We start from the raw sequence: 25,349 nt of genomic DNA on the forward strand, positions 1-25,349 counted from the left end.
GCTACCAATTCAACACTTTTTGTTTCCACTGTTCAAGGTTTATTTGGTGTTTTCATTGGCATGACACTTGAGTGATTGGTTCCTTCATCCATATGCAGATCTTACATTTCACATAATATTGCAATGAACACTATAGACACATATAGTACATAAAATATCCCGTAGAACATTTATGCACAAGATATGCATAATGGACTTACACACTGGAGCCAGGTTATGACTAACTGGGAACTCGGTGGCCTAGGCATGTTTGGTGAGGGTGTGCAGGGCAGCAATGCAGCACACATGGTAATGGAAGCCTGCACAGTAGGCAGAGTGACTCTGAGACAGTGGGACTGTCACACTAACCAGGTTACCACTACACAACTACCACTTGGCAGCAGGGCAGAGCTGTGGGAACTGAGATGTTTCCCCACACCACCTCAACACCACTGTACTAACCACAGCTCAGATGAGAAGGGTGTGGCCTCCCTAGAAACCCTGCTGCAGCCTGGACAGTGAAGTGCTAGGACACGGGGAAGACTTTAGAACTGCAGCTCCTTCTGGATTCCCCAGAGCGTATCTACACTCTTCTTCAGGTGGGCCTCTTCCTCAGGAATCAGTGTCACCTTCACAACATCCGAGATTCCATTTTGTTCCAGGATACATGGGATACTGAAGAAGACACCATCATTGATTCCATAGAGACCCTTAATCATGGTGGAAATGGGATGCACCCATCTAAGGTTCTTCATTATGCTCTCAGCCAAGTCTGCCACAGAGAGGCCAGTGGCCCAGGATGTGTAATCTTTCAGCTTGATCATCTCTTACGCATTGTCCACCACCTGCTTGTGAACCTCCTCCACTGCTCCTTCTCTGCATCAGTTCTGGGTTCAGATACTTCAGGGAGACACTGGCAATGTTCACACCACTCCACAAAGGCACACTGGAGTCGTCATGTTCTCCCAGGATGCACCGTGATGGCTCAGCGAGTGAACCCCCAGCCGTTCTCCCATCAGGTAAAGGAACTGAGCTGAATCCAGATTGCAACCACTTCCAATAACTAGGCTTTTGGGAAAGCCACTGATTTTCCAAGCCACATAGGTCAAGATATCCACTGGATTTGAGACGATAAGCAGCTTGCAGTGTGGCCTGTGCTTCACAATGTTCGGAATGATGAACTTGAAGATGTTCACATTTCGCCGGACCAGACTGAGCCAGCTCTCTCCCTCTTGCTGATGGGCCTGCGCTGTGATGATGACCAGCTTGGAGTTTGCAGTTACACAATAGTCTTTGCTGGAGACAATTTTTGTTGTTTTATGGAAAGGGTTGCCATGCTGGAGATCCATCATCTCTTCCTTTAGCTTGTCTTCCATGACGTCAACAAGGGCACGCTCATCTGCCAAGTCCTTCATTAAGATACGATGGCACAAGCCATGCCAATACCACCAACCCCAACAACTATAATCTTGTTCTGGGGGACTTGTTCTTCCTTAAAAAGATTCACGATCAGCTGGTCCTTGAGGGTTGCCATCTTGGACTTTGAATCTTTTGAGACAGCTAGTGTACGGTCAGAGTGGGGGAGTGGGGGGTGATGGGTGAGCAGCAGCAGCATGGGCTGGGCTCGGTGACAGTGGCTCGAGCCCAATTAACACTTTTTGAAATCCTTTGCTCAAGGAGAAAAGAGAAAGAATAACAGCTGACATGCATAATTCCCACTGGGCTCCAGGACATAAAGTAGACTAGAAATTTGACCCATGTGATTCTTACAATTCCTGGAGTGTAAGTTCTGATTTACTTCTAGTTTATAAAGGGCGAAACTTTGTCACAGTGTTGTCACTGTGACCAATAACTGAGTAAAAAGACTTGAAGTAATTATTTACTTTGGCTTATAGTTTCAGAGATTTTGATCAATCATAACAAAGAAAACATGAAGGCACGGTAGCTCACATCATAGCAGGAGAGAGGGAAAGAGAAAGAGAGGGAGAGAAAGGAAAGTGGGAGAGTGGAAGAGCAGGGAGAGAGAGAGAGAGAGAGAGAGAGAGAGAGAGAGAGAGAGAGAGAGAGAGAGAGAGAGAGAGAGAGAGAAGAGGGAGATAGGGCAGAGGGAATTGGTCTTTGATGGTTTCCTCATTTCTCAGCTTTTATCCCACCCTGATCTCTATGTATGGGATGGGGCATTCCACATTCAAACTAGGTCTTGTCTCCTTAGTCAATTCTCCCTGGACATGCTACCAGACACACCCAACGGAGCACTTTACTAAGTAACCCTAAGGTTTTCTCAGTCAAATCAACAGTCAAGGTTCACCCCCACACCAAAGATCTGCAAGTTAATTAAAAAACAGGCAGGGTAAGATTTTCAGAATCCCAAGCTATTGTTTTTCTCCATCTTGTTCTGTGCCAGATAAAAAGTAATTTTACAAGCCAACCCAGGAGGAACATACAGTTTACCCTCTAATCAACTGGGAGCCACTTTCCCCTGTAGTGAGCAGAGTCAACCAGCCTTTACATGACTTCTTTTCTAGTAGTTTTCCAAACCATTCTCATGTTCTATAAACACTCACTAGCCAAACTTCTTTCTTTCCCTTTGTTAAAAAGTCAAAAATTTTACTCATGGAAAAATTAATTCTATATCACTAGATCCCTCCCCCTCTTCAGGTAGGGTCTACTATGTAGTTCTGGCTGGCCTGTAGTTCCTGGAAGAACTTACTATGTAGACCCAACTAGTACCATGTGGTGAAAAAGTAACTCATCTCTGAACTATAGGAGTATTAGCAAGTGAAATTGATATAATCCATATTTTTTCTTCCCTACTTTCTAATGCTCCTCCTTCCTTTCACCAAACTTGAGAAAGCATTTAAGGAAATTTGAAAGAATAATAATTTGGTTTTGGTAGTACTAAGTGTTGAGTTTGGGGTATGCACAAGCTAGCCAACTCACTCTATAGTAAGCTAAGTGCTCATGAATAAATTTTTTTTTAATATTTATTTATTTATTATATGTAAGTACAGTTTAGCTGTCTTCAGACACTCCAGAAGAGGACGCCAGATCTTGTTTGTTACGGATGGTTGTGAGCCACCATGTGGTTGCTGGGATTTGAACTCTGGACCTTTGGAAGAGCAGTCGGGTGCTCTTACCCACTGAGCCATCTCACCAGCCCGAATAAATTTTTAAAAAAATGTTTAAATTATATAAAAGGAGTTACAATAAAAGAACAACAAAGATGGAGGTGGGGCAACAGATGCAGAAATAAAGACTGGAACACCCTGTGATGACCAGTGCACTTCTTCCAGATGAGCCTGAATCTCACTGTAAGCTTTCTAGCAGGCACCTCAAAAAGGGAAACTCGGTCAGTTACATAATTTACTGGCCATAAGCTTAAAATAAACCCAATGCTCAGAAGCGCCACGCAGCTTGGCACACACAGCAGACACCAAATTCTCCTGAAGTCCCATAAAAAAGGAACATCTTGTAAAGGCACACGCAGTGTTCCTGACAGTCCTGACGGGAAATGCCACAGCGGGCTTTAAAGGGCTGTTTCTCAGACTGACCTTCAGAGGACACTAAGTGTCTCACACCAAATGGCATTTGGTAGGATACTCAGGGGAATGAGGCAGAAGGAGCCTCACACCATACTCACAGGCTTGACATGAGTCAAGTGTAAAGGGAAAGTTAGGACAAAAGGAGTCCAGGGGGTAAGCATGATCCCTTTAGTCTAGAGACTGTTATGAAGACTAATGTCGTTCACCCCTAGATGGCAAATGAACCGTCAGATCTCAGGACAGTGACTTGGCTAACGCAGTACAACTCTCCAGTTGTAGTAGTAGGATATACTTCACCTATTCCATCTCTAGGACCCCAGGGTTTTCATACTGAAGAGAGGCTTTGTTCCTAAAAATAATTTCACTGCCAGCTTAAGGGAGGAAGGAAGTCATTGCTTGAGTCTTGTACCCATCAATGGCCCCCACTAGGTTCCAGGGGTGCTTCTAACCCAATGGTGAAGATAGCCCTGGATAAACTCAATGGACCAGATGATAAAACCAAAAGTAATGAACCTAGGAAAGGATTGATGTGTGTGCATACTTGCTTGTGATTGTGTGTGTATGTGTATGTGTATGTATGAAATTAACAAACAACAAAATCAATCAATAAAAAAGAAAAAATTAAGGGAGAAATAAAAAAGTAAAATAAAAATAACCAATCCCCCCAAATACTGTTACTTATCATGAGTTTCTGATACATATTACATGTCATTGACCTTACAACCATTCTACAGGAATCGTATGGCTGGCCAGATGCGAAGCTGGAACAAATAACAGTTAAAGGAAAGCCTGATCATATCAGCTTGCAGTGGTTGAAGCAAATGGATTCAACCATTCCCTTCCCTGCTCTCCCTCCCTGCACCTACTGGCCTTGAGAAGTTTCAGAGAGAGTGGGACAAACAGGAGGAGGGACATTGAGTGGCTTTGGAGGAAGCCATACTTAGGGAACAGGTGGGGTTTTTGTACAATGGCACTGCATCTTTATATGAGGGCTGGAGACTGCATAAAAGGGCGACTGTTTAGAGAGAAGAGCCAGCATAAACTTTGTCTGGTTCCAAATATCCTACCTTGATCTTGCTCCCATCCACAGCTCGAATGGTGGTCCCTAGGAGCTTGTCATGCTAAATCTTTAATCTTAGTTCTGGTTAAAGGTGAAAGATTTTTCTTCCATACCCACTGCTCACTGCAAATCTAGAGGAATCGTTTCACAAGCGATAAAAGGGAGAGGAAACGCAGCAGAATCACCACTGGTTAAGAGAGCCGTGAAGACAGTCTGACCCTACCCTGTCTCTGTGGTGCAGCAGATCTTCAATATGATATTCTAGAGGATTCCACATATGTGGGAGGTAAAATGAAACAGAGAAGTGTAGGGGTACGTGCCTTCAGTTGACTTCAGTGCACTACTTCAGTGGAGTGAGACTAAAGACTGCTAAACTTCTATTAGTGCAGGTGACCTGACTTTCTTAGCAAGGTATCTAATGAAAAAGAAAATTCACAGGTAGGTATTTATATGCCCTGTGCTCATTTTATCTTAAAATCCCACTCTGCTCTGTATATGTCTATCTTACTCAAAATGGAAATCTTAGAGTTCCTATCCTAATGCAAACCCAAGGATCCCTAATTTAAATACTTTTAGAGGATTAAAGCCTTGCTGGATTACAGTGGATTCAGTTCCCTATATAACTCTCATACATGGGATAAAGTGGATATTCTCTTTCTGTCTCTGTCTCTCTCTGTCTCTCTCTGTCTCTCTCTCTGTCTCTCTCTGTCTCTCTCTGTCTCTCTCTGTCTCTCTCTCTCTCTCTCTCTCTCTCTCTCTCTCTCTCACACACACACACACACACACACACAAACAGAATATTGCTTGCTGACTTGCTCTCTGGCTCATGTTAAACTAGTGTTCTCATGCAGTCCAGCTCCACATGGTAGGAACATAAGTAAAACCATTTTGTGTGACTTAAAAGCTATTTTGTATGATTTGGAATAATGTGATGCCTGTAAAATAGGAGCTTGTCACCAGGAAGCTCTGATAAGAACTAGGCCCCAAAAGCAAGCTCCAGGCAGTCCTTGATATGCTCAGCAACTAATCCCAAACTGGTGATGATAAGCTGGTGAACTAGCCTCAAGCTGTGAGCCCTCATTCATGAAAATCTACTGCCCAAAAAATGATACAAACATTGGATCTTTAGGAGTGGTCGCTAGGATCACACAGCCAGTACTCCAGAAACACTGCTTCTCTGGCCTCTGTTGACACTAGTCAGCAAGAGGACCTGAAAATGTGCAAGGTCCTGGTTTCAGTGACCATTGAACTTTCAGAGTTGTCAATCTGCTCACAGATGCTGGCTTGTCAGTACTGGCTGGTCAAAGCTCCTAAGGAGTTTCTGGAACACCATAAGTGTTATCCTCCCATCCAGATAAAGCTGAAGGACTTCACAGGAATGAGTGGGGTGGGCGGGAGTAGGAGGGTAAAGAATGTGAGTTGAACCTCAGGCTTCTGAAGTATCCTTACTGTAAAACTTTCCCAAGTCGAATCCTGCAGCCTTTCCTGTCCAAGTTCCGCAGTTGGTGAGATGTCTGTTTAACTTTTATATTAGCATGATACGATAAGGTTTGCCTATATAAATAAACTGAGCATACTCAAATGACAAATCTTGTGTGTATATCCTAACTGCTAGGCACCTCACAGCCCATGGGTCATGCAGGATCTCTATATCACATGCCTAGGAATCGTGCCACCCGCAGTGGGCTGCACTCTCCCACTTCAAACATCAATCAAGATGGGCTCTGATTGAGACAATTTTTTCAGTTGAGATTCCCTCTTTTCTAGTAATACAATGCTGTGCCTAGTTGACAATAAAATCTAGTTGGGACACAGATACACAAGTGGACAATGGAAAACTCTCTGCTCCTGTGGTGCTGTGCAGGTAAAGAAAATAGGGACATGTATTTTTAAACACCAACTTGCAATTTCGATGTATTTTGGGAAGAGAGGAAGGAATGACAGACAGAAAGACTAAGTTCCTGTCTCATGTAGGGCATCTGTGGAAGGTAAGTATAGAATATGACATATGAATAAGACATGAGATCAAAAGAAGAAAGCATGAGATAAACACAAGAGGTGGGGGGCACACACTATCCTCACAAAGGAGTCAGTAGGCGCTTGTGATTTCATCTCCAATAGCCAGGGTTGGGATCGGTTAGGATCATTCTATCACTATAGCAATCAGACTTTGTGAGTGAAAGCCATGATAGAGTTTTGGGAAGGACAAACAACATTGACTGACACTTCAGCAGTGGCTTCATGCATGCTGTGAGGTGACTTCAGGGAGCTAAAATATACCAAAAAGAGGGTATTTACAACCACCACAATAGCTCTGTAAGGAGAGAAGGGCTTTCTAGGATATTTGTTGGAGAGAAATCTTGAAAGATGGTTTGATTCTGAATGTATTGTGAAGGCAGAGGTGATAAAACCCAGAGATCCACACTGCCTGAGACAATAATGCACCAAGTTGGGGCTTGAAAGGGGATATATGAGCTAAACAACATTGTGAAGGTCAGCTCCATTTCCTAAAAGGCACCTTTAGGGAGAAGCAGGCTTGAAAAGGGAAACAAAAACAATTTGGAGAATCTTAATTTTGAAAAACTTTGGTAGACTGTATAATCAGATGTGATACATGCCTTTAATTTACACACCCGCAGGGCAGAGACAGATAGAGCTTGGTGAGCTGGAAGCTAGCTTGTTCTATATAGTGAGTTCAAGCCAACCAGGCCTATTTAGTGAGATCCTATCTTTAAAAAAGTTAAATTAAAGGTCTCTATAATGTCAATGTAATGAGACCAGGTAGATAATTTATTGCACAACTTCAGGTTTCCAAAGGAATCTATGGGCACACAGGTTCATTTGGAAGACAGCACAGAGATGCCTTTAAAACCATGGGCCTTAACAAAGATGGCCCAGGACTAGCTTCAACAAACAAGTGACTACCGAAGTCAGGAGTCTGGTAAGATACAGGAAATGATTTCTTTGGTTCAAAGACAAAGAGAAATCAAATGTGATATAGACTACAGATTGAATATCAGATCTCAACATATACAGATCAATAATGATTGTAGATGAGAGGAATTCAATGGGAGTTTGGGCCAAAAGTGTCGAGGACCAGCAAGATGACTCAGCAGGTAAGGTGCTCACTGCCAAGTCGTAAACCTGAGATTGATCCCCAGAACCCACATGGTGGGAGGAGAGAACCCTCTCCTAAAAGGTGTCCTCTGACCTCCACATGCAAGCCTCTCTACACATGTCCTATCCTCTCCTGCCAAGAAACAAAATTACCATTAAAAAGAGTCAGCTGATATAAACAATCTGGTATCATAGGTACATGTTTTTTCCAGGAAGATTTTATTTAGCATAGAAAACATGTCGGTAGAAAGATATGAAATTAAGCAGTGGTGTTACAGGTTAGAGTAAAACAAGAGATGCTTTGAGAGAGATCACGGATAAATGTAGAAGAAAGCCATTGGGTGGTCCAGAGGGAATGAGGCACCATGCACACTGACTGAATGAATAGACTGGTTTCATTCATCCACTGTAATGTGAAGGAGGGCAGAGAACTGGGCACCTGACTGAATTGCAGCAGCTATAAGAAGGTCTTTTCAGAGAGGTGCCCCTTCCTCTGACGAAGTTAGAAGAAAGATTATTAAATGAGAGCAGAGGGAGGAAAGTGTTGGGCACTGGACATCAAGGAGGGTGTGGAAAGGGATTCTCAGGAATGGTATTGTAAGATAGGCCAGGTAAACAGAAAAGAGGAAACAGGGGATGGTATGGAGTATAGTGTCAAATATGTGTTACTACCTACATAAAAGTTTCCCATGCTGATGTTTCTAACATGATCCATTATGCTCATCTGCTGGACTTCAAGGGTCAAGTCAATGAGTATCAGATTCAACCTGGCTTGGTGTTTCTCAGGAACATGAGCCAGAGGGGGAGGGGAGCAGAGAGCTGAATGTTCAATGCAGCAAGGGGCCCAAGTAAGCAGAAAACGAATGATCTGTTAATAGTGAGGGGTGAGAAACTGTGAAAGAAAAAAACATACCAGATCACAGAAAAGAAGAATTCTTACAGCAACAGCAGACATGTCAGATTAGATCAGTCTCTTCCGACATAGCTTCCAGAGAAGTCACCTCCTGGTGATATTGTACTAGTGTGTCAGTCGTGGAAACACAATGCCCAAGAGAACCAACTGCAGGGAGGGAGGATATCCATACATGGTTGATCTGGTTGTGTTTGAGGCCTGTGGTGAGGCAGAAATCATACAGTGGAAGAGCATGTTGGGAAGAGGATGTGTGCTTTATAGTGTACAGGAATGAAAATGAGCAAGATAGAGCAGCAGGAGAGAGAGAGAGAGAGAGAGAGAGAGAGAGAGAGAGAGAGAGAGAGAGAGACTGACTCAGTTTCTGCAGCTAGATGAAATGCTCTACAATCCCGACCACCTTCCTCTACTCCCTTCAGCAGTGAAACCATCAGAGGTTAATCTATTGAAAGTCATTGTGACCCAATACCCTCTGGACATTACTGCTGAGGACTAAGTTGCCAATACATGTTTCTCTGGGGACATTTCCCATCGAAACTATGTTAACTAGCAGTGGAATTCACTGTTATGATGAAATGGGTAAAAAATCCCTCATTTCCTGCTGTCTGCTGTAGCCATGTGAACATGTAATGAGGAAGTTAACTGGAATAGGAAAACATTTCTCCAAGGAAGAGCAGACACGGGAGAATCCACTGGGAATCATCTGATTAGGTATAAAGAACTTCAAATCTAGTATACTTGCCCAATTATTTTATACTCAGATTACAGAAGCCTTTTATTATTCTCATTTAAGAAGCAGACAGTCACCAAGACAACATAATTAAACTATGAATCTTCATTCTTTGAAAGATCCCACTCATTATGCTTGATATAAACACCTTTACCCCCTCATAAATAGCATCGCATGCAGGTTTTGATGTCAACTTAGTTGATTTTGGAGCAGCAGAAATTTTTACTGAATTTCAAAGCCTAAGCTAATAAGTCTTCGCAGAGTGGGGCTAGAGTCCAGGGTGTCACTAGATAACACTCCATCACTGAGCTCTATACCCTGCCCCCAAACTGATATACAGTTCCATGTTACCTCTCTGCTTTGATCAATGCAATGATCTCAGTACATATGCCAAGCTCACATGCTGAAATCTGACCAACATAGTCTTAAAAAGTATGACCTATGTGGTGTTGAGGTCATCAGGGCTGGCTCTTCAAGAGTTGAACTAGTGTGTTTATATGAGGACCCTCCATGCCCTGTGCATGGCAGGAGGTCACAGCAATATGTCACCTGTGAACCAGGAGCTGGGTCCTAGGCAGATGCTAGATCTGCTTTGAGCTCACACTTTCTTCCCAGGTTTCATATCTGTAAGAAACATCAACTGTTTATAAGTCCCATTATGAATGATATTTTAAACACTTCAACCTGGATGAGAATAAATTTATGTTGGCATTATCAGTGAACATGCCTAAAATCCCGGTATGAAATTTCTTGAAGGGTACCATGGAGGGATTCATAATTTGTAACACATAACAGTTTACATCCAACCATTCATGCCCAACTGGAGCCATTCTAAGGAAAACTGGGACATGTAATTTACTGCCCAGTCTGAAAACCTTGCCTAATCCAGCCTTTGGTAGTATTTGGATTTACATGGGTCCCCACTCATGCACTTGGTTGTTCCTTTTCTGGGAGGACAGAAAGAACATGGTGTGAGAATGAGGATGGGGGCTCAAAAGGAATAGAAGGCTGAGTCACAGAAAGAGATATGACCACAAGGTGGCAGTAGCATACAGCTCAGGTGATTCCCCAGCAGAATTCTGTTTATAGGCTCCTCATAGGCTGAGGGGAGACAGGTGAGAGAATTTCCAGGGGAGAAGGTAATTGAATGGGCTCCCAAAGGTGTCACTCAGCTAGTATGGAGAGTGTCTGGACCTGACAACCACAGGTCTACACCCCATCCGTGAGTAGGACATTGGATGGAGGGAATCCTCAAAGCCAAATAGCCAAAAGTCTACTTGTGTGGGCCACGTTTAATATGATCACTGTGTTAAAGGAGTGGGGAATGGTGGTACACACAGGAAGCAGAAGCCAGTGGATCAGATTTGCAGACCATTCATAACTACAAGCTTGACGTCAGCCCGGACTAAAGGAGACCCTGTGTAACATTGTAGTCAAGAGTAGTGAATGAAATTCTCAGGAGATAAAGACAGACAGACAGGCAGACACCCGGGAGGTAGGGAGACAGAAAGGAAGGAGGGAATAGAGGAAGGAAGAATAAAAGTGTAAAAATGGGGTCTGATTCCACAAGGATTTTTGAGCTAATGGGATTTCATTTTTTAAAAAAAATGGAATTGGAGATGAATACCTAGTCTATCTTTTATTATTTAAATAATGGAATAAATAGAAAAATCTTTATGTAACCACACCCCTCATATTTTTTAAACAAATAAGAAACAGAACAGGCCTCATTCATCCTTAGCATGGCCCTAGCACTCTAGAGGCTGAAACAAGAGGATTCTGGACTCCAGGCCACTCTGGGCTATGGAACAGTATCTTGTCTCAATATGAGGAAACACAGGAGAAGTAGAAAAATAAAGATTCTCTGGTTCCTTCTTTCAGAAATTTGAGGTTCTCCAAGATCTCTATTAAGAATGGTGGTCTCCCCATGGCAAGCACTTTTTAGTGTTTCTTTTACTTTGTACAACAATTCTTGAAGGTAGTATCTTTGTGCCCCTTTATCAGAGGGGCAAATAGCACTGAGTCTCACTAATATGCAATTTCACACAGCCAGAGGAGAAGAGTCAGACTTCAATCCTAGGCAGTGCAAAGAGAACTGCAGTGTTAAATCCTGCTGCAGACTGCATCTTAAGTAACCCTGAAAATGTCCCTTAAATGTCCCACTGCTAAAGGCTTCAACAATGTGATGGGACTGTTTGAAAGCGGTAGAACCTTTAAGAGGAGGGGCCTAATAAAAGGCATTTAGGTCATTGGAGGTGTATTTAAAAGGGTTCTTGGGGTCTTACCCCTTTCATTCTGTAGTAAAAAAGTATTTTAAAAAAATCCCATTGAGGGTTTTCTTCCCTGCCTTAGACTATATATGTTCCCAGATGAAAGACACCCAGACTTGTATTTTTAAATATGTCTTAGACAACACAATAGCTGGGCAACTATCTACTTCCCATCCTGTTAGAATCTATTTCCCTATTGATAACATTGAATTATTACTCTTTACTATGCTTTATCTGAGCTGTTCTTCATTCTAATTGACCAGCCCACGGGCCACGGTTTCTTTACGCCTACTCTGTGGTGCTCTCTTTCTCTTTCTCCCTCTGATATATTCTATTTTGATCGCATGATGGCTCCTTCTGTTATGTCTGATCTATTTTACTTTGGAAGGGGTCCAAAGACTGTGTGTGTCTTTCATCCGGAAACATAAATAGTCTAAGACGGGAAGAAACCCCGCCCCGGGGAATTTTTAAAATATTTTTTTTTACTATGTCATTCCATCACATATTTACTCTTATCCATGTTCACTGCCTAGCAAAGAGGGAAAGTTTTGCTTAGCCTTCCAACCCTGCCATGATAACTTGTCGATTACAGGCCCAAGAGTGAGCAGGTCAACTGTTTACAGACCAGAATGTGCGCGCGCGTGTGTGTGTGTGTGTGTGTGTGTGTGTGTGTGTGTGTGTGTGTGCGCAGAGGCCAGAAGTCAATGCTGAGCATCTTACTCTTTTACACTCCACTGTATTTTTTGAGCCAGGGTCTCTTGCTGAACCTGGAACTTGCCATTTTGACTTGAATCGCTGGTCATGGATTCATAGGCATCTGCTTCCCACCTGCAGTACCAGGATGGCAGGCATGCACCATAGTTTGTATTGTGTTTTGCCAAAATTATGAACTAAGCACAATGCTGCAGGATTCTTTGCAACATTTCCCTTGTCAAATATCCTACACATATAGACACAGGTGGAATTCCTTCATACTGCCTGTAGGCATCTCTCTCACACTGTAGACACAGGTGGAATTCCTACATACTGTCTGAAGGCATGTCCTACACACTGTAGACACAAGTGACATTCATCTACACTTCCTGTGGGCATCTGCTGCACACTGTAGACACAGCTGGTATTTCTACTACACACTGCCTGTAGGCATCCCTAAGGTACCACATTCCATAATCATCAGCATCTGAGCTGGAAACATCATCTCACACAACCTGGAACCCAGAATCCTAAGTGATTCTCATCCAGGAAAAAGTCGTGGTGTCCCTAATGAAGACTTTTGGGAAGAATCAAACATTTTCATGTTTTAATAACTGTTGTGTCTCTTGGTTTAGGGTTCTTTCAACCCCCCAAAGCCAGCTAACATCTTCTTTTCTTCTCTGAAGCTGCTTCTGCTGACATCTCCTGTTACTCGGACTCAGCCTCCCTCTTCAACATGGAAGAACTGTAGTGATTACATTGTACCTGACTAGACAATATACAACCATTTATTTTTTCTAGCTGAAGACTCTTAATCATCCCTGCGTGTTATTTGTTATCAAGGTAATGTAAAATAGCATGTCCAGGGACTAAGACAAAGACATCTTTAGAAGCTACTACCACAGTGTTCCATGCCTTCTCTAAGATTGTGTGCCCACCAATCCATGAGACAATAAATGCATCCATGAGACTGCTGAGAAATTTGAAATATACTGAAATCAAAACGCACAGGGAGGAAACCGCTGATGTGCACTTTGTAGAGTGTGTACAATGGCTTTCTATAAGTAACCATGTCAAGTATTGGAAATTGTGTTGTTTAGGGCACCTATAGTCCCTGGAACATGGACATTGGGAAATAAGTAAAATGACCCTCAGATTACTCTTGAAATGACTTCTGTTCAAAGGTAAAATTTTGATGTCTAAAATTTATGGTTAAATTCAACGGTGATATTCCCTAAGACTCTCAACAAATAAACCACACTTCTGTAACTCCAAAATATGGTAGTTAGAATGAAAATGGCTGCACAGGCTCATATATTTGGAGGCTTGGTCATTAGAGAGTGGTGATATTTGATAGGTATTAGAAAGTGTGGTCTTTTGGAGGAAGTGTGTCACTGTGGGAGTGGGCTTTGAGGTTTCAGATGCTCAAGCCCCGCCCAGTGTCTGTCTGTCTGTCTGTTTCTGTCTGTCTGTTTCTCTCTCTCTCTCTCTCTCTCTCTCTCTCTCTCTCTCTCTCTCTCTCTCTCTCTCTCTCTCTCCTTGCTACCTGCTGTTACAGATGTAGAATGCTCAGCTCCTTCTCCAGAACTGTGTCTGCCTTCATGCTGCCATGTTTCTCACCATGATGACAATGGGCTAAACCTCTGAACCTATAAGCAAGCCCTAATTAAATGGTCTCCTTTATAAGAGCTGCTGTGGTTATGGTATCTCCTCACAGCAATAGAAACCCTAAGACAAAAATGAACTCTCTCTCTCTCTCTCTCTCTCTCTCTCTCTCTCTCTCTCTCTCTCTCTCTGTCCTGGAATGCCTTGTGAGGATGGAACAGGACCATTGTAAAGGTCACTGCAACAAGTACTTCTGGAACTGTACAAAGACACAAGAGGGCAGAAACGAGTGGTTTTCTTGACTGAGAGCTTTAAACAGGCAGCAACTTCCACCCATCACCATGGAATTATTTAAGTCTCCCTATCGATTCAACACTGTCATTGGTGTAACTTGGTTCCTCAAATGATGAAACAGAGTCTAAGGTGTAATGACATGTAAAGGATACACTCTTCACAAGTGATAGAGTTTGGGTTCAGCTCAAAGTCCCAGGGTGTCCAAGCACAGAGATATTTATCCCCAGATCCCCAACACAAGTCTGGTGAATTGTCACCAGTGTGGTATCTATGGGTGTTTTCCTATCAGAAGAGGAGTTAGTCATTACACAGATTACCCACACTATTTGATTCAGGTAGCAAAGAATCTTATGAACCATGTGTTTTACTTTTCAACTTGATTAAATATTTTACCAGGAATGTCAAGTGTCTACATTGCTGTGGGCATATAGAAATTTTGTGTATTTAGTTTAGTATATCCCAAAAATAGAATTCCTGTTGCTTTTAAGATGTAGTATAATGTTTGATGTTTACTGAAAACAAAACAATGCACTAATAACAAAATTTGAAAGTATCAAAAAATTTAATTCACATACAACCTCAAAGTTCTTTTTGCATATTTTTAAAATATTTTTTATTTCCTTTACTTACCTGTACTTATACATATAATTAAGCCCAGCTTATTGCATTTGCCTTATGGTTCATGTAAACTCTTTATATGATATGCTAATTCTTTATATTTCTACATCAAGTTATTCATGGCAGTTGTTTCCATTTGACTTGTTTGTTGAGGCATAACATTTTAAAATAGTTATCACCTTCTACCTTTTCACTGTGTTTTTACTACATGTGTGTTGCATGGTGTGTGTGTGTGTGTGTGTGCGCGCACACACACACAATTCAGAGTTGGTTCTGAGGGCTGAACTCTAGTTGCACAGTAAATACTAAGCAAGTTTATCTGCTGAGCCATCATGCTGGCTTTGACTGTTCCTGTAACCTGTCTAACCTTTCTACTATCCTTATAAAGAAGCGTTCTTCCTATGGTTTGTTGACTGTCCAATGCTGTTTTTAAGTCTTGCTATCTTTTACTCTTTAATTAGTTTTGACACAAAATATGGATCTAATTTTAAGTTACTTAATTAATTATACCACTATAATTTTATACTGTCTGTTGAAGAACTAATGTTCTATTGTTTCATTATTTACACTATTATATTTTACATAGTGAAGGCCAGATGAGATTTCAATTTTATAAAAGGGAATTCCTTGTTTATGTGTTTATTCTAAAATGCACCTGTTTCATTTATTATTACATACATGAGAGTATTTTAATTTAATGAATGTTAAATATGAGGGTTGAATATTGATATTCTCCAATATATTTGAATATAGTTTGTTCCTGAATATTCTATTCATTGTTATTTCAATATTAATACAAAGACCCATCTTCTTGCTTGGCATATTTCTGTTTCAAATATAACATAATTCCGAAGCTCATTTTAGTCAACACTATTATTTTTACAAACTTTTCAAAGTAACTTCCTTGGCTCTTCTTGGAGAGTCAGCTCAGGGGTTAAGCGCATTTTCTGTTCTTCCAGAGGACCTACAGTCTATTCTCAGCAAACATATCACCAGCTCCAGGGCTCCAATACCCTCTTCTGGACTCAAAGAACATTGGTACTAATGCATGCACATTCTCACAGATATACATATGCACACATAATTAAAAAATTTTAAAACCCAAATCCTTTTAAATGTGCTATAAAAGTTGAAAATTTACTAGAATTTGATATAAATTAAAATGATCAAAAGAACATGTATGTTCCCCGGTTAACTTTAAAACTGAATTAGCTATAGAAATGTATAGTTAGGGGGACAAATTCCCCTTTGGTTTTTAACTTTAATTATATAAGTTAGTGTGTACATCTTATCTAAAATAATAGTAGAGAGGTGGAACAAGAGCGATGGGACAAGGTGGGGAGGGAATTGGAAAGAGAGGAGAAGTGAGAACACTCTAGGGGGATGATTAACCAATGGGAAAGGTGTCTGAAGTGCCACACGGAGGCCAACTATCTTACAACCCAATCAAAATATATAATAAGAGGAGATAGCAGAACACGTGTGATATGGAAGAAGGGGTATATTTGGTAGTGAAGGTTTAAGCAGAGATGGAGGGATGGGACAGAGGAATGAGAAAGGAGCAATTTAACCAACACTGAAGATTTATGAAAAAGCCTTATGGAAGCATACTAGTTTGAAAAATAACAACAAAATGCTCTTTAAAATCTATTTAAAAGATTTGATTTTTAATTGCATGTACATATATGTGTTTGTGTACGGTTATGGCATTTGAGTGCACATATCTACAGAAGCCAGAAGCCAGTACTGGATCGCCTGGAGCTGGAGTTAGAGTCCGTTGAAAGCCATCTGGTGAGTGTTCTGGGAACTGAACTAGGGTCTCTCGAAGAACACCCCGAAAACTCTGAACCATTTCTCCAACTCCACCAGTTTTAGAGTGAAGTTTGAATGGAGGTACTCTGCATGGGTGAACAATGCAAGACGTGAGTTATCAAATGATAATTATGGGCTAGTTCCCTGTAAGTTATCAGACAAAGAAGCAACCAAGGCCTGCAAAAGCAACACCTGCACATCACTGCTCTTTTTTGTCTACCATAAGTAGAGAGTAAGACCCTAGTACTGAAGACACTACACACTTTGACTGCAGGAAATAAAAATCAGTCTTGAGCATATTAGCAAGATAATTTCCTGTTGGCTGGCTATCGTTCACAGGGTTAGGAGGTACCATGCAGACTGCCAAGGAAAAACACATCAATTGTCTTTTCCAGGAGTAGACCCTGCAAGCTACAATCTTGACCTACCATGGAGGATACATGCACTGGTACAATAATGGGATGGCTGTTTGGAGGTAATTAGCATATTTTAAAATATTTTATGTGTATTAGTGTTTTTGCCTGCATGGGTGTATGTATATCATGTACCTGAAAGTGCCAGTGACCTGAAAAGTAAAAGAGGGCACTGTATCCCTTGGAACTGGAGTGACAGTTTATTGAGTTCCTCCATGTGTGCCTTAGTTAGGATCTCATTGCTGTGAAGAGACACTGTGACCATGGGTATTATAAAGGACAATGTTTAATTGGAGCTGGCTTACAGTTTCAGAGGTTCAGTCCATTATTATCATGATGCCACGCATGGCAGTGTGCAGGCATACATGGTGCTGGGGAAGGAGCTGAGAGTTCTACATCTTGATCTGAAGGCCTCTAGGAGAAAACTATTACTATCTTTTAGGCAGCTAGGAAAAGGGATTCTCAAAGCCCACCTCTACAGTGACTCCAACAAGGCCACACCTCCTAACAGTAATACTCCGAATGGGTGAGTTGTATATTCAAGCATTTTGAATCACAACAATGTGGGTGCTGGGAACAGAACCCAGGTCCTCTGCAAGGCATCAAGTGCTCGTAAATGCTGAGCCATCTCCCAAACGTCACTTTCTGACAAGATCTGAGCCGTGTTCCATGAACAAGAATTCAATCTGAGACTGTACACTTAGGTCTTTATTTGTTGTGATTTCGATGTTTTTTTTTTTTTTTTAATTGGTTTGATTTCTGGATACAAGGAGAGAGGAAGACAGTGACCAAAAATGACTTGTAGTCTAATGCTTTCTATAACCAGATTGAGGAGAGAAATACCTTTTGCTGTGAGACAGACACAGAAGGAAGCATGTTTGGGAGAAGTATGGTCACAGTTCAGTTTGAGATGTGTAAAATCTGAAGTGTCTAAGAAAATCTAGACATATGCTAGGAGTTGATCCCTGTAATGATCCATCTGCTTTTTCTCTTCTTGCCCTAACTTTCTCAGGACAGACATATTTCTAAAATCTAAAGGTGGGCAGGACTCCTTCAGAATGCCTTACACCACATGGCTCTTCAGGGAACCTTAGGCCTCTATCCACATAAGACTTTAATCAAAGGCTGGGCTATGTTCTACATACAACAACAACAACAACAACAAAAAAACGACTTAGCTATTTGAGTCACTGTGAAGTGTTTGAAATACATTATTTGGATTGTAGACTAATACTGTCCAAGAGACAGTCAAATAGAAGCAAAGGAAATGTCAGGGAGAATGTGTTTGAAGACCTTTTTCTAATTTCAATAAAAATACAGTGTGTGCTGTGTTTCTTCAAAGCACAAACTATTTCCATCCTCCCAGTCATTCAACCTTTTATGAAAATATTATGAAATATGAAGTATGAGGCATTTAGCCTCTCCCATTCGTTAATTTCCAACATTCTTTTCATAAGAGGTTACACAAAAGCCATATGAGCTGGGCATGATCGTTTATGCACGCCTGGAACCCCAACATTGAGGAGGCAGACACAGGAGAAGCACTTCACATTCAAAGTCAGCCTGTGTAACACCACGAGGTCCAGGCCAACGGAGGCTAAAGACTCAGGCACCAGCTTTTTTAAAAGTCCAAACCATCCCCCACTAACTTCCTCACTAAGTGTGAACATATTGCTGCAGCTGTTGTAGCAGTTAGCTAAAATGCAAGAGGAATATGCATGGCTGCCATCGTATGTACATTCTGGAAAGGATCCCAGGTCTCACACACTGTATACCGTTGGAGACAAACAAAAAGGTCAAGATTTGGGACTAGGTGAGTGTAAAATTTAAATTTTTCTAGAAGAACTAAGATGGAAGATTCATATGATTTTTAGAACACTTTCTTCTTTTCAACCTAGAGTAAATTTTTAGAACATTGTCTAGATAGGATGGTAATTATAGTCACCACTCATACTCAAGGGCTTTGTTTTTTCTATGGTTTAAAACCAAGTTCTTTGTTAGTCATATTGTTGCCACTAGGTGGCAGGCTTTGCTAAAGAATATTGCAGCCATTTTCAGGATTTTTTTTTTTTTTTTTTTTTTTTTTTTTTTTGAGTCAATGCCTAATCAAAGCATTTAGATTACAGCTGCCACCAAATCTTAAATATTTCCCAAGAGGTCACATTACCTCTGTAATTAAAAAGTAAACTCACAATTTCACAAGCATAGATTTTAGGTAGATGATGTACAAGATGAAGCTAATCAACATCCTAGCATGGAGTAGGAAGAGGTTCATGAGCCCCTGCCCTAAGGAGGAATAATGGACATTTATGGCTTCTGGAGCATAGCAGAAGAGTCAGTTTCCCTCAAAGATATAGCTCCTGATAGGTTAACTATGACTAAGTGGGTGGCCCTATACTCGGAAATTTATTGGCAGCAAAACTTGGAGTCAATAAATTATAAGAACACAAAAGAAGGACACATAGTTGGAGGGGTAGAGAAGTGAGGGTGGGTCTGGGAGGTGATAGGGGAAGGAATTGGGGGGTATATATTATAACATTGTATGAAATGATTTAAAACAAATCTTACAGTTTTGGGAATTTTTGGTTTTTGTCTTTGTTTGGTTCATATGAAATGGAAACTATATTAGAAAACTGTGGAAGCATCATTAATCACAGAAGGAGAAAAATGAAGTAGCTATATAGGTGTGTCATAAGAAAATAAGACCTGAAAACCCACAGCAAAGTAGACCCTAAGACTCTGGTTTTCTACATTGTATGTGAAGTGCAATTTTATGACATCTTGGATTAGGAGTTATCAGAATCTGGCTTTGTTAAGTGATGGTTAGATTAGAATTGGAAGGAATTAATGAAATGGTGCCAAGAATCTGCAAATCCAGACTCTAATCATGGTTTGGATTCTAGCATATGATATGCCAATTGTGAAGTTGTGCCTAGGGTGGATATGGAAGCTATAGAATGTCAAATGCAATGAGGAGAGATGTTTCAGAAAATAGCCTTATATTTTACATCCTAGAATCAGTGTACAGTTGGCCCTCTTTCTAGTTGGAAGATTTCTAGAGGTCTAGATGAGTTGAGTTCAAACCAGGAGGATTCTGCCAGCTACAAAGAAAGTGGTGACAAGCATGGAGCTAAAGGAATCTTCAGCATCTTTTAGCCATGAAAGTCTCTGTGGATCAAGGCCAGACTTTGTTGCATAGCATAAGATGGCCTCCCCTCCTAACCTTTGACCATCATCACTGATTACAATTCCACTGTGCCTTCAGACACATCACAGTACTGTAAAACCCCAGCACAAACACTTCAGTAGTGTTTGCTTGGTCCTCAGTACAATTCCATTATGATATTGTGGAATCTCCAAGAGGTAAGGGCTAGAGAGACATCCTAAGTGGCATGTACTTTCCTGGTGGGGGTGGGGGGATTTCACTTCCTTCCTCTTTTCTCTTTTTCTTCCAGACCATGAGGTGAGAAGTTCTGTTCTGCTATGCATTTCTTCCAGATAAATTATCTCAGCACAGGACCAAAAGCTATGAGGCAACAGATCAGATTGAAATCTCCAAGACTGTGAGTCAAAACAAACCTGTTGACTTTATAATGTGATTACCTCTCAGATATATGATACACTAACAGAAATTTGATTAACATGGGTATACCACTCCGCCATGGGTCCAACCTCCTTTCTGAGCATCATTTGGCTCCTCAATTCCCATCCTTGCTCTCTACTACCTACATAACTCTTTCAAGGCAAAGACTTCATTCAGGTAAGTCTACCTGTGCTCATTTCTAGGAAACAGTGATACTAATGGGTGCTATATGATGGAATCATAAGGCAATAAAAAAAATCTTTCTCCCACTGTCCTGAAGGCCAAAGTTCCACATCAAAGAATCATCAGAGCCATGGTCTCTCTGAAGCACCAGAGAAGGATCTAGCTCATGCCTTTCTAAGCTCTTGGGTTTTTTTTTTTTTTTCAGTAGTCTCTAAAGTCCCTGGGCTACAAGGTCTACTAATCCACTGTCCTTTCCATCCCAACATGCCCACTTCTTTGTATCTCTGTCACTATTTTCCTTTCTGATAAAGGCATCAGTCATACTGGACAGGGCTCACCTTCATCAAGCACAATCTCTTCTTGTTTTTGTTTTTGTTTTTTTTTTTTTGAGACAGGGTTTCTCTGTGTAGCCCTGGCTGTCCTGGAACTCACTTTGTAGGCCAGGCTGGCCTCGAACTCAGAAACCCTCCTAACTCTGCCTCCCTAGTGCTGGGGTTAAAGGTGTGCACCACCAGCGCCTGGTCCACAATCTCTTCTTAATTTAATTTCATCTGCAAAACTCTTTCTCCAAAAGGTCACCCTCACAGCTACGTTCTATGAGAAGTAAGGAATACACAATTCAACCTATAACACTATCTTGACTCTTTCTACTTCTTGCTCCAGACCCTATCCCAGTTCTCCAGCACTAGCTGTTCCCTTTCTGTGTGCTGCCTCTGTCAGTAGATCAATAATAATGCTGATCATATGCATCTCTGAGCCTGTGGATGAATACAACTTCTTGTAGTTTTACTGTACAATTAACCAATTCCCCAGCATTTCCCTAGACATGAGCTAGAATGTCTGATGACAATAATTCCCCTGTTGTGGATAGCCCTAGTGTTGCTTGTATTTTGATGCTAATTCTGCTTTCCCAGGAGGGGTTGCAGACAAGGAGTGAATCATGTACACAGGTGACTTCTTGTGAACCTTCTCCCCACAGGTAACCACAGGTAGTCACAGGTAGCTATGAATGTTTATAAGGAATGGATAATTATAGAACAATTTGTCTTACCCAGGTGGGCAATTTATATCAATATCAATTGGCTCTGAGTAAATTGTGTGGATTTTTTTGTGGGGTGAGAATTTATTGATATATAAATCTGACTGAGTGAAACAATAAGCTTCTAGAGTTCTGATTCACTGGGTTAAGGGGATTTGTGACAATTAGCTACAGGGGGTAGATGGCTGAGGGAGACTGTGAGATTGAGGCCGCTGAAGTAGAGAGTAGGTGGATATAGCGCAGGATGGTGTCATTTTTTAATATTTTCCCCAACATCTCCCCAAAAAGCAAGCCCCTCCACAAGAGGAAGGTTTACATCACAAAATTCTGGGTAAGAAAGGGTAGAAGGGTGGCATATGCTTCAATCACTGAAACATTCTCCTGGGTGTTGGTGGCATCAGGGTAATAGCAGAGACTGGGTAGGCTATGAACCATACCTGTGCGGAGGGAGAGATTTATGTGTATGTATGACAGTACAGACATGTCTCATTAGATAGTGTGTCTTTCGCGTCATTTCTAGGCCAACCCCACACTACTACAGTTTCTCTATAATACCATTCATTAATCTTGATTTTTCTTTCAAGCCTCAGCAAAAAGGTGGCTCGTTGCTCCAGAAGGAAACTATTACACAGTGCTGGAGGCAATGTATAAGATTCCAACACTGTTCCCTGACAATCTTGGAACAAGGGAGGGGAGAGTGTGCCTTCCTGAGACAGATAATATGGATCCATCAATAATAAGTCCAGGTTCTGAGCTAGAAGTCTATGTTCCATGGTCTGGCTCTGTCTTGGATCTTTGGTGTATCTTAGTCCTGGGGAATAAGCATCAGTGTGGGCTCACAGTCTTTCACTCATAAAATAGGATTCTTCTAAGCTCTGAGCAGGAAGATATTGGCAATTTGGAGGATGTGGTGATAAGCAATTATGATGTTCTCTATATGGTTGAGACACTCTCATTAAGCACTTGCTGGCCATGTTTAATATACCAGAGGAGACAAAGGGAGGAGAAACAGATGTCTGAGACTGACATTCACTTTGAAATTTATTTTTAAATGTGATTTGTTATAATAAATGTGGACCCAAGTTGATGGATCTGCTTATTTAAATTTTTGTGTGCCATAAAACACCTAGTCTAGTAATTCTATTACACATAATGACAACTGAAAAAAATGCCTGCTAATGGGAGCTAGCATGCTTAACACACTCAGCACAATGCCTACATGCTAGAGCTTAACATGTGCTTGGCTCTTCAAGTAATGATATTGAAAGACCTTTTTCAAACTATAGATTTTTCAGAGCCCATGATTAAATTTTTAATTCTCAGTGTAATTCTTTAAGGATCTTATTCCTTTGTACCTCAGTGAGAATAAAGCTAGATAATGAAAAGTTGAGAAAACAGATATTTATACTGGAGACTAGCTCCTAAGATTTGAGTATCTATAAATTTAAAAAAAAATAAACAAGACATCAGAAGTAAAGGCCACTAAATATATAAAAGTATCAACATTGCTAACTAGCTGAAAGACTTAAGAATACCATGCTCCCCACAGCATCAGGGGAGACTCCAATCACAGGCACTCTAGCATGCCCAGGATCTTAGGATCAGGGGTGAGGAGGACACAACATCTATTCCAACACCACTGGGAGTAACTGGGAGCAGCAGAATCCAAGAACTCAGGAATTCCACCCGAACAGTGGCTCAGGTTCCATCCAGTCTGCACCAATTTATCTTTGGGCATGAACTCTGCAGCCAGTCCCACAGTACCCAGAAGAGATTCCACTCCCAGGTGCTCTAGCACAACCAGGATCCTAGGATCCCAGGATCCCAGGATCCCAGGATCCAAGATCCCAAGAGTTTGGTCACACCAGGATCTCAGGATCCCAGAGGCAGACTTACTCCCAGGAACGCTGACACATCCATAATCTCAAGATCACAGGATCCCAGAATCACAGGATCACAGAGACAGCTGACGATGAGGAGTTCTGACACAACCAAGATTATAAGAAGGACAGGCTCCAGTCAGATAGTGAGGACAGGTAGAACTAGAGATATTCAGAAGGCGGGAAGCAAGCATAAGAAACAGAAACCAAGGTTACTTGACATCATCAGAACCCAATTCTCCCACCATAACAAGTCCTGGATACAGCATCACACTAGAAAAGCAAGACTCTAATCTAAAATCACTTCTCACAACAATGATAGAGGACTTTATGAAGGACATAAGTAACTAACTCCCTTAAAGAAATATAGAAGAATATAGGTAAACAGGTAGAAGCCCTTAAAGAGGAAACACAAAAATCCCTTAAAGAATTACAGGAAAACACAATCAAGAGGTGAAAGAAATGAACAAAATGATCCAAGATCTAAAAATGGACATAGAAACAATAAAGAAATCACCAAGGGAGACAACCTTGGAGTTAGAAAATCTAGGAAAGAGATCAAGAGGTATCACCAACAGAATACAAGAAATAGAAGAGAGAATCTCAGGGGTAGAGGATACCATAGAAAACACTGACACAACAAGAAGAGAAAATGCAAAAAGCTCCTAACACAAAACATCCAGGAAATCCAATATGCAATGAGAAGACCAAACCTAAAGATACTAGGTATAGAAGAGAGTGAAGGTTCCCAACTTACAGGGCCAGTAAATATCTTCAACAAAATTATATGATAAACCTTCCCTAATCTAAAGAAAGAGATGCCCATGAACATACAAGCCTACAGAACTCCAAATAGACTGGACAAGAAAAGAAATTCCACCTGTCACATAATAATCAAAACATCAAATACATTAAAAAAAAAAAAGCAAGAACATTAAAAGTACTAAGGAAAAAAGGTCAAGTAACATATAAAGGCAGACCTATCAGAATTACACCAGACTTCTCACCAGAGACTAGAAAATCCTGGGCAGATGTCATACAGAAACTAAGAGAACATAAATGCCAGCCCAGACTACTATACCCAGCAAAACTCTCAATTACCATAGACAGAGAAACCAAAATATTCCATGACAAAACGAAACTTATACAATATCTTTCCACAAATCCAGCCCTACAAAGGATAATAGATGGAAAACACCAGCACAAGGAGGAAAACTTCATCCTAGAAAAAGCAAGAAAGTAATCTTTTAACAAACCTAAAAGAAGATAGCCACATAAACAAAATTTCACCTCTGGCAACAAAAATAACAGGAAGTAACAATCACTTTTCCTTACTATCTCTTAACATCAATGGACTCAATTCCCCCAATAAAAAGACATAGACTGGATATGTAAAAAGAACCCAACATCTTGCTGTATATAGGAAATGAACCTCAATGACAAAGACAGCCACTACCTGAGAAGAAAAGGCTGGAAAACAATTTTCCAAGAAACAAATTAGAATAGCCATTCTAATATCGGATAAATCCGACTTTTAACCAAAAGTTATTAAAAAGGATAAGGAAAGACACTGGCTGAAATGGACAATTTTCTAGACACATACCACAATGCAAAAGTTAAA

General features: G+C 41.0%; 1 protein-coding gene and 1 pseudogene across 5 annotated transcripts in view; both read right to left on the reverse strand.

Annotated features, from left to right (window-relative positions):
- Cacnb2 (calcium voltage-gated channel auxiliary subunit beta 2) overlaps window positions 1-25,349 on the reverse strand; it is a 388,029-nt gene that overhangs the window by 271,513 nt on the left and 91,167 nt on the right. The gene's annotated exons all lie outside the window — the stretch shown is intronic.
- On the reverse strand, window positions 490-1,751 carry LOC110290274 (L-lactate dehydrogenase A chain pseudogene; annotated as a pseudogene).

The sequence above is a fragment of the Mus caroli genome, unplaced genomic scaffold, assembly GCF_978045245.1.
Source record: "Mus caroli unplaced genomic scaffold, Mus_caroli_1 scaffold_2, whole genome shotgun sequence".
Taxonomy (NCBI): domain Eukaryota; kingdom Metazoa; phylum Chordata; class Mammalia; order Rodentia; family Muridae; genus Mus; species Mus caroli.